At 37.3% G+C, this 8953-nt stretch overlaps 1 pseudogene; it reads left to right on the top strand.

The window, feature by feature from the left end:
• The first annotated feature begins 325 nt into the window (after positions 1–325).
• Positions 326–3990, top strand: LOC139439067 (zinc finger protein 181-like; annotated as a pseudogene).
• The last annotated feature ends 4963 nt before the right edge of the window (positions 3991–8953 follow it).

Below are 8953 nucleotides of genomic sequence, written 5' to 3' on the forward strand. Positions count from 1 at the left end.
ATAGATACCAGGCCATAAAGCATAAGTTACTTCCCTCACCAAAGTCTACTTGGAGCAAGATGGTTGCTGACATCTGCAAGGGTTCAGGTTTCCTGGATTCCTGTGTTCCTGGGGCTTGCTTTACTCTGGATTCAAGATTCCTTCCTTCCTGGCACTGGCTTCTCTTTCCTCTGCATGCTGACTTCCCAGGGTTCCTGTTTAAGTCTTCAGCATCAAACTCCAAAATCAAAACTCCAGCATTAAAAGCTCCCAACTCTGTTCTTCATCATGCCTTTTCTATGTGAGTCCCCACCCCTTGGTGGGGTGCCCTAATCATAACTCAATCATGTCCAGGTACAGATCAGATTACAAGCAAAATCCAATATTTCTTTTTAGGACTTCATCAATTATATCAAACTGTTACACTCTTTAACTCCATGATTTGATTTAAGATATTTGTATGACCTCCTTTATTAACTGTTTTAAGTCCTGTGTCTTATCTAGAGCTTTGATTTGCTCATTTCCTGAGTCATGTCTTCTTTTTTCTTTGCATGACTTGTAATTTTTTTCTAATGTCTTGGCATCTGGTTATGATGCTGAGTTTACTCTGATGTTGTTTCTCTCTCTTGTCTAGGGATTTATTGTTAAATAGCTGTATTCCATCAGTCTTCTTTGAATCTTAATTCAACTTGCTTTAGATATTTAAGATTACCCCTGTTTAACTGCCCCAATCATGGCCAAGGACCCAGTAATGGGGTGCAGGCCAGTTTCCAAGGGCCTTGAAAGGGGGATTAAAAACAACTACAGAGATATAAAATAAGAGGAAACGTGTAAGAGGACCCTTAACACAAAACAAAATAAAGCCCTAGAATAGAAAGGGAAGCTATAAACAACCAAATAAGCTCATCAAGATGAGCAGATGTCTAGGCACATCAGGAAAATAAATTACAAGCCAAACTAAGAAACAGGAAGACATGACCTAGTCTAATGAACAATCTAAAAAGCAGGAGGAGGGAAAACGGACTTGGCCCAGTGGTTAGGGCGTCCATCTACTACATGGGAGGTCCGCAGTTCAAACCCTGGGCCTCCCTGACCCATGTGGAGCTGGCCCATGTGCAGTGCTGATGCATGCAAGGAGTGCTGTGCCACGCAGGGGTGTCCCCCGCATAGGGGAGCCCCACACGCAAGGAGTGCACCGCATAAGGAGAGCCACCCGTGTGAAAGAAAGTGCAGCCTGCCCAGGATTTGGCACTGCCCACACTTCCTGTGCTGCTGACGACAACAGAAGCGGACAAAGAAACAAGACGCAGCCAATGGACTCAGAGAACAGACAACCGGGGGAGGGGGGGAATTAAATAAATAAATAAATCTTTTTTAAAAATAAAAAATAAAAAAATAAAAAGTAGGAGGAGATGCAGAATATGGTACAACTAATTAAGGGTGTCTAAACAAATATCATGAATCAACCAATGAAGTGAATGAAGAGATAAAGGATATTAAGACACTGTAGGAACATATAGAAGAAATCATAAACATATAAAAAGATAACATAGCTAATGGTGATGAAAGGCATGAAAGAAATTAAATATATGCTTGGAGCAAACAGCAGTTTCTAGTAGGCAGAGGACAGAATTAGTGACATTGAAAATATAACGTTTGAAATTGCACAGATAGCTAGAACAAATAGATTAAAAGATAGAAAAAATTCAGCGGGAACTCAGGGAATTGAATGACAACATAAAACACACAAACATACACATTATAGGCAGCCCAGAGAGAGAAGAGAAGGAGAAGGGAATGGAAGGAGAATTGGAATAAATAATGGCTGAAACTTTCTCAACTCTTACAAGGAACATGGCTATTCATGTCCAGGAAGTGTAGTATACTCCAAACAGTATAAATCTTAACAGACATACCCCAAGACACATATTTATCAAATTTTCAAATGGTCAAGACAAAAAGAGAATTCTGAAAAGAATAAGAGAACAGAGATACATCACACATAAGGAAAGCTCTATAAGATTAAGTGCTGATTTCTCATCCAAACCCATGGAGGCAAGAAGGCAGTGCTATGACATAGTTAAGGTGCTAAAAAAAAAAGCCTGCCAGCCAAGAATTCATGCACAGCAAAACAGGCATTCAAGAATGAGGGAGACTGGGAGTGAATGGGGCTCAAGCAGTTAAGTGACTGTCTCCCACATTGGAGGTCCTGGGTTTGGTCTTTGGTGCCTCCTAAAGAAAAAACAAACAGGCAATGAGCAGTCAATGGGTGCAAGCAACAAGTGCAAACAAGGAGCAAAAAAAACCACCAATGAGTAAAAACAAGCAAACAGACAAGGGAGCCATCTCAGGGAGGGAGAGATGAGGGAGAGTTCAAAATATTTAGAGATAAACAGAAACTGAGAGAGTTTGTCAATAAGAGTCCTGTCCATTAATAAATACAGGTTGAAAGGAAAAAAACAGGAGAAAGAGGGTTGGAGGAGTATGTAGAAAGGAAGATTATAAGTAAGAGTAACTAAAAAGACAAAAAGACAAAAACAAATATGACATATATAAACCTAAAGAAAAATGGCTAATGTATGTACTGCCTTGACAGTAATAACATAGAATATTAATGGATTAAACTCTCCAATGAAAAGACACAGATTGGAGTACTGTTCCCAGGAGGGCAGCGGCCACATCCACTCACCAGCAACATGCAGACTGGACACTGTCCTTCTCTAAAACAGGAATCTGGAAAGAGGATTATGTTGGTTGTTGGAAATTGTGAAGTCATGGCCCAGGTTGGTAATCAAGATGGGGAAACAAGGAATTATCAACAAAGGAGGATGATAAAGATTTATCACAAAGGGCAATTAGAGAAAAAATTATAAAGGAATATTTTTAATGTTCAAATCTTAACAAGGAATGGAACTATATAGAGAATTTGGAGAGGAAGCATGGAAATCAAGTGGAACATTTCAGACCACTGACCCTCACCTTTAGAGGAAGCCTCACCGGGAAAAGTGTTTATGAATACAATACGTTTAGTAGTATCTTCTCCTTAAAGTCTATTCCTTCTGAAACACAGAGAATGTCTTCTGAAGGAAAATTACATAAATGTGATACGTTTGAGAAGAGTTTACCAACACAGTGAATTATACAAAATAAGAAAATCAATGGTGGAGAGAAACCTTTGCAATCTAATGAAAGTGTGACAGCCTTCAGACAGAGCAAAGCTCTTACGTATTATCAGACTTATAATTGAGAATAAAATCTGTATATGCAGTGAATGTGGACAAGTCTTTGGCAATCAATCCTTAATCGCCATTGGATTATTCATACTGGAGAGAAACCCTATGAATGTCATGAATGTGGGAAGACATTTAGCCATAGCTCAACCTTTTCTTGACATCAGATAAGTCATAGTAGAAGAAACCTTACAAATGTAGTGAATGTATGAAGCTCTTTAAGCATATCTCACCACTTACTATTCATTAAAGAACTCACACTGGAGGAAAACCATATGAATGCATAGAACGTGGAAAATATTTTGGTCATGTTACATATCTCATTAACCATCTGAGAATTCATACTCAAGAATAACTATATGAGTGTCATTTATGTGAGAAGATCTTCATTCATAGTTCATCTCTCATTCACCACCAGAAAATTCATACTGGAAAGAAACCTTATGGATGTAGTGAATGTGGGAAAGCCTTTTGCTGCAACTCACATCTTACTCAACATCCAAGAAGTCACACTGTAGAGAAGTGATATGAATGCAAAAAATGTCTGAAAGTCTTTAGTAGTCTTTCATTTCTTCTTTAGCACCAAAGTATTCATAGTGAAGAAAAATCCTTTAAAAGTCAAATATTCAGGAAATCTTTCAATCAGCCTGAATCACTGAATCTGCATTTGAGAAATCCCACTAAATTGAAACCTTATGGATTCAGTTTATGTGGAAAAGCCTTCAGTCATAGGTCATCCCTGTTTCAACATCATAGAATTCATACCGGAGAGAAACTATGAATGAATTGAATGTGGGAAAACCTTCAGTTGCAGGGCAAACCTTACCATGTATCAGAGAGTCCATACTGGAGAAATCTAGTGAATGTTAGAAAGGTTTTTGTTGTTGTTGTTTTGAGGGGTTTTTTGTTGTTGTTGTTTGCTTGTTTTAGTAGGTACCAGTACCAGGGATTGAACCAAGGACCTCACATTTGGGAAGCCAGCACTTGACCATTGAGTTACACTGGCTCCTGAAAGCTTTCAGTATGGCTCAGCTCTTACTGTTCATCAGAGACTATATAATGGAGAGAAATCTAATAGCCCAGGAAGTGTGGAAAAGACTTTAGGTCAATTGGATCACTTTACATATGAGAAATCATACCAAAGGGAAACCATGATTGCAGTACTTGTCATAGTATTTTTTTATCCCCCCACCCCCACTTGCAGCTTGCTTGTTGTCTGCTCTGTGTCTATTCGCTGCATGTTTTTCTGTGTTTTTACTTGTCTCCCTTTTTTGTTGCGTCACCTTACTGAGTTGGCTCTCAGTACTTGCAGGCTGGGAGGCACTCCATGGCACTTGTGGGCTGGGTGGCACTCCACAGCACTTGTGGGCCAGGTGGCTTTCCAGGGCGGGCAGGCAAGCCTGCCTTCACAAGGAGGCCCTGGGACATGAACCCAGGGCCTCCCATATGGTAGACAGGAGCCCAACTGATTGAGCCACAACCGCTTTCCTGTCATAGTATTTTTAGAAATATTCAAGTTATAGGAAAGTCTTATAAATATAGTGAATATTGGAAGTGTAGCAGTTAAATATTATTGATGGATTCCAAAAAGAAATATTGTATTATGCTTGTAACCTGATCTGCATGATTGAGTTAAGATTAGGGCGTGGAGTCTCCACCCCTTGGTGAGTGGGAACTCACAGATAAAAGGCATGGCAAAGAACAGAGTTGGGAATTTTCTGATGTTAGAGTTTGGATGTTGGCGTTTGATGCTAAAGACTTACGCTGGAGCCCTGGGAAGTCAGCACGCAGAGGAGAGTGAGGCAAGCCCCTGGAAGAAAGGAACCTTAAACCCAGAGAAAAGGAAAGCCCCAGGAATGTAGGAACCCAGGAAGCCTGAACCATCGCAGACGTTGGCAGCCATCTTGCTCCAAATAGACTTTGGTGAGGGAAGAAACTTAAGCTTTATGGCCTGGTATCAGTAAACTCCTACCCCAAATAAATACCCTTTATAAAAACCAACCAATTTCTGGTATTTTGCACCAGCACCCCTTTGGCTGACTAATACAGGAAAGTCTTTAGCAATAGTGTAAACCTTAAATTTCCTGTCAAAGCTTCGTCCTGGAGAGAAACAATACTGATGCAGTCATTGTGGAAAGTCTTTTAACCAGTATGAATTCCTTACCTGACATAAGTAAATCCACACTGGAGAAAACCCTTATACATGTAACAAATTTGAGAAAGAGCCAAAGCAATAAGAATCCCTTATAAAGCATGTATTAACTCATACATGGAAGAAGAATAGTTGGGGGACATCTCTCAGTTCAAATACATCCCCCATTTTATGTCAATGAACTCAAACCAGAGAAAAACCTTATGTAAGTAAGAAATGTAGCAGTGTTCACTAGGGGGTCTTGTTAGACATCAAGAGATTAATGCTAAGAATGACCTGAATGATGCAGGACTTATGCAGAAATCTTTGCCATTTAGCTTTTAGTAAGCATAGAAATTCACAGGAGAGCAAACCAGCATGTAAATGAATATGCATTTCTTATAGCAGTAGCAGTTTTACTCAACGTGAGTCCTAGGTTGAAATTATTTTTAGCTAATGAGCAGTTAAATGTATTCAGTCACTCAACTGGATGCAGTAAATATGATAAAGTTGAAAAACACAGCTGCAAAAGAAGTGGTCTGAGTAAAATTCTTGATCTCTAATAAAATAATTTTGTGTACAATGATTTTTCACACTGACTTACATTTTTTGTAAAAATTTTCAGTATTTTCCTCTTGAAGCATTAATACTAAACTCACTATAGCTTTTTGTGGAAAACTGCAAAGCTAGAGAAAAATGGCCTGGTCTCTTTGCTAATATATTTGGTGAGGATAATTAATAGTCCATTTCCAATGGGCTTTATTCACACATTGCAAAAAAAAAAAAAAAAAATTGATGAACATCACTCATGTATTACATAGTGCTTTGTGCTTGGATATGATAATCCAGTAGTTCACAACTTTTAATGAGGGCTTGTTAAAGTATTGTTTGCTATGTCCCGCCTTCTGATACAATAGGTCTGAGGTAAAACCCAAGAATTTGCATTTTTCAGAAGTAAAATGTTGTATGCCTGGAAAGCATACTTTGATAACAAATGTAACAATTAACAAAAAAAAAAAGTGCTGTCCTTTGCTCATAGAGATTTTGTCTCCCAAGAGAGATAGGTGGTAAATAAATTTGAAATAATTTTGATAAGTGGTGTGAAGAAACAATATGGGTTGCTATGACAGCATAATCAGGAAACAACATAATTTGAAAGATCAGACCAGGCTTAACTGTGGACATGCTTTTAAATCTGAATTCAATGCTAATTATATAGTACTGAATGAGTATGGGTGGATCATTCTAGGTAAAACACAAGTTCTTTCATGTTTGCTGCAGCTGGACCCTATGACCCAATGTCTAGGTCCAAGTTCTGTGACTTTGAGGTAATGGTGCTGGCAGTATCCTTGGTACAACAACAACCACTTCTCCTTCCCTGGGATCGAGTTACAGTGGGATTACCTTGAAAACAATATCCTAACAGTGTCCCTATTTCATCTCCTCTAGATTTTCTACCAATTTTAAAAGCATTAATTTCAAGCAATAAGTGTCTTCTGGAAATAAAAAAGTCACATATTGACAAAATGAATAAGGAAATATGACTCATCTATATGCTGTCTACAAGAAAATCACCTTAGACCCAGAGATGCATGGACGTTACAAGTGAAAGGTTGGAAAATGATTTTACAGGCAAACAATAATCAATAAAGGGTGGCAGTAAGATATGATAATATCTGACAAAATAGATTTTAAATGCAAAACCAATGTAAGAGACAAAGAAGGACACTACGTATTTTAAAAAGGGGTAATCTCTTAAGAAGAAACAATAATCATAAATATTTATGCACCTAACCAGGGTGCCCCAAAATATTTGAGGCGAACAATGGCAAAACTAAGGGGAGAAATAGATGTCTCTACAACGATAGTGGGGGACTTTAATAAACCATTATTTCTAGTAGATAGAACAACTCAACAGAGAGTTAATAAACAGAGACCTTGAATAATACATTAAAGGAACTAGACCTAATAGACACCTATAGAACATTACACCCAAATACAGCAGAGTATACGTTCTCAAGAGCACATGGATCATTCCCAGGGTAGACCACATGCTAGGTCACAGAACAAGTCTCAACAAATTTAGAAAGACTAAAATAATATAAAGTAATTTCTCTGACCATAATGGAATGAAATTGGAAATTAATAAGGGGCAGAGAACCAGAATAGGCACAAATATACGGAAGTTAAACAACATACTCTTAAGCAGTGGGTCAAAGGGGAAACTGCGAAATAATTAAATAATTACCTTGAAATGAATGAAAATGAGAACATAACATATTGAAACTTATGGGATGCAGCTAAAGCAGTGCTGAGAGGAACATTTAAAGCTGTAAATGCTTATATTTAAAAAGAAAGAGTTAAAATCAAAGATCTCACTGCACACATGGAGAAACTAGAAAAAGAACAACAAACAAATACAAAGCAAGCAGAAAGAAGGAAATAACAAAGATCAGAAGAGAACTAAATGAAATTGAGAACAATAAAAAGCTAGAAAAAAGTTAACAAAACCAAAAGCTTGTTCTTTGAGAAGATTAATAGGATTAACAAACCTTTACCTAGACTAATAAAGAAAAAAAGAGGGAAGATGAAAATAAATAAAATAAAAATGAGAGAAGGAATATAACCTTTGATCCCACAGAAATAAAGAGTATTATAAGAGGATACTCTGAAAAATTGTATGTCAACAAAAGGAATAACAGATGAAATAGACAAATTTCTAGAAACACGCAAGCAACCTACATTGACTAAAAAACAAATAGAAGAATTCAACAGAGCAGTCACAAGTACTGAGATTGAATTATTCATCAAAAACCTCCCAATCATGAAAATCACAGGACCAGATGGCTTCACAGGTGAATTTTACCAATCATTCTGGGAAAAGCTAAAATCTATTTTACCCAAACTATTCCAAAAAATAGAAACAGGTGGAACATTACCTAACTCATTCTATGATGCCAACCTCACTGGAATACTAAAGTCACATAAAGATGCCACAAGAAAACTACAGACCATCTAATGAGCTTAGATGCCGAAATCCTCAACAAAATACTTGCTAAATCATATTCAACAACACATCAAATGAATTACACATCATGATTATGTGGGTTTTATTCCAGGTGTACAAGGATGGTTCAAAATAAGAAAATCAATTAATGTAATATGCCACATTAACAGACACAGAAAACACATTTGACAAGATACAGCATCCTTTCTTGATTTAAAAAACTTTGAAAGATAGAAATAGAAGGAAACTTCCTCAACATGATAAAGGTTACGTATGAAAAGCCCACAACTAACTTCAAACTAAATGGTGAAAGCTAAAGATTTTCCCTCTAAGTTCTGGAACAAGAAAAGGATGCCCACTGTTACCACTCTAATTTAATACTGTACTAGAAGTACTTGCTCAAGAATTTAGGCAAGAAAAAGAAATAAAAGGAATTCAAACTGGAAAAAAGTAAAAATTTTACTATGTGCAGATAGCAAGATCCTATTTGTAGAAAGCCCTGAAAAATCTATAACAAAGCTTCTAGAGCTGAGAAACAAGTTCAGTAAGTGATAGGATTTAAGATCAACATGCAAAAACCAGTAGCATTTCTGTACACTAATAATG

Source organism: Dasypus novemcinctus, chromosome 5 (genome assembly GCF_030445035.2).
Source record: "Dasypus novemcinctus isolate mDasNov1 chromosome 5, mDasNov1.1.hap2, whole genome shotgun sequence".
Taxonomy (NCBI): domain Eukaryota; kingdom Metazoa; phylum Chordata; class Mammalia; order Cingulata; family Dasypodidae; genus Dasypus; species Dasypus novemcinctus.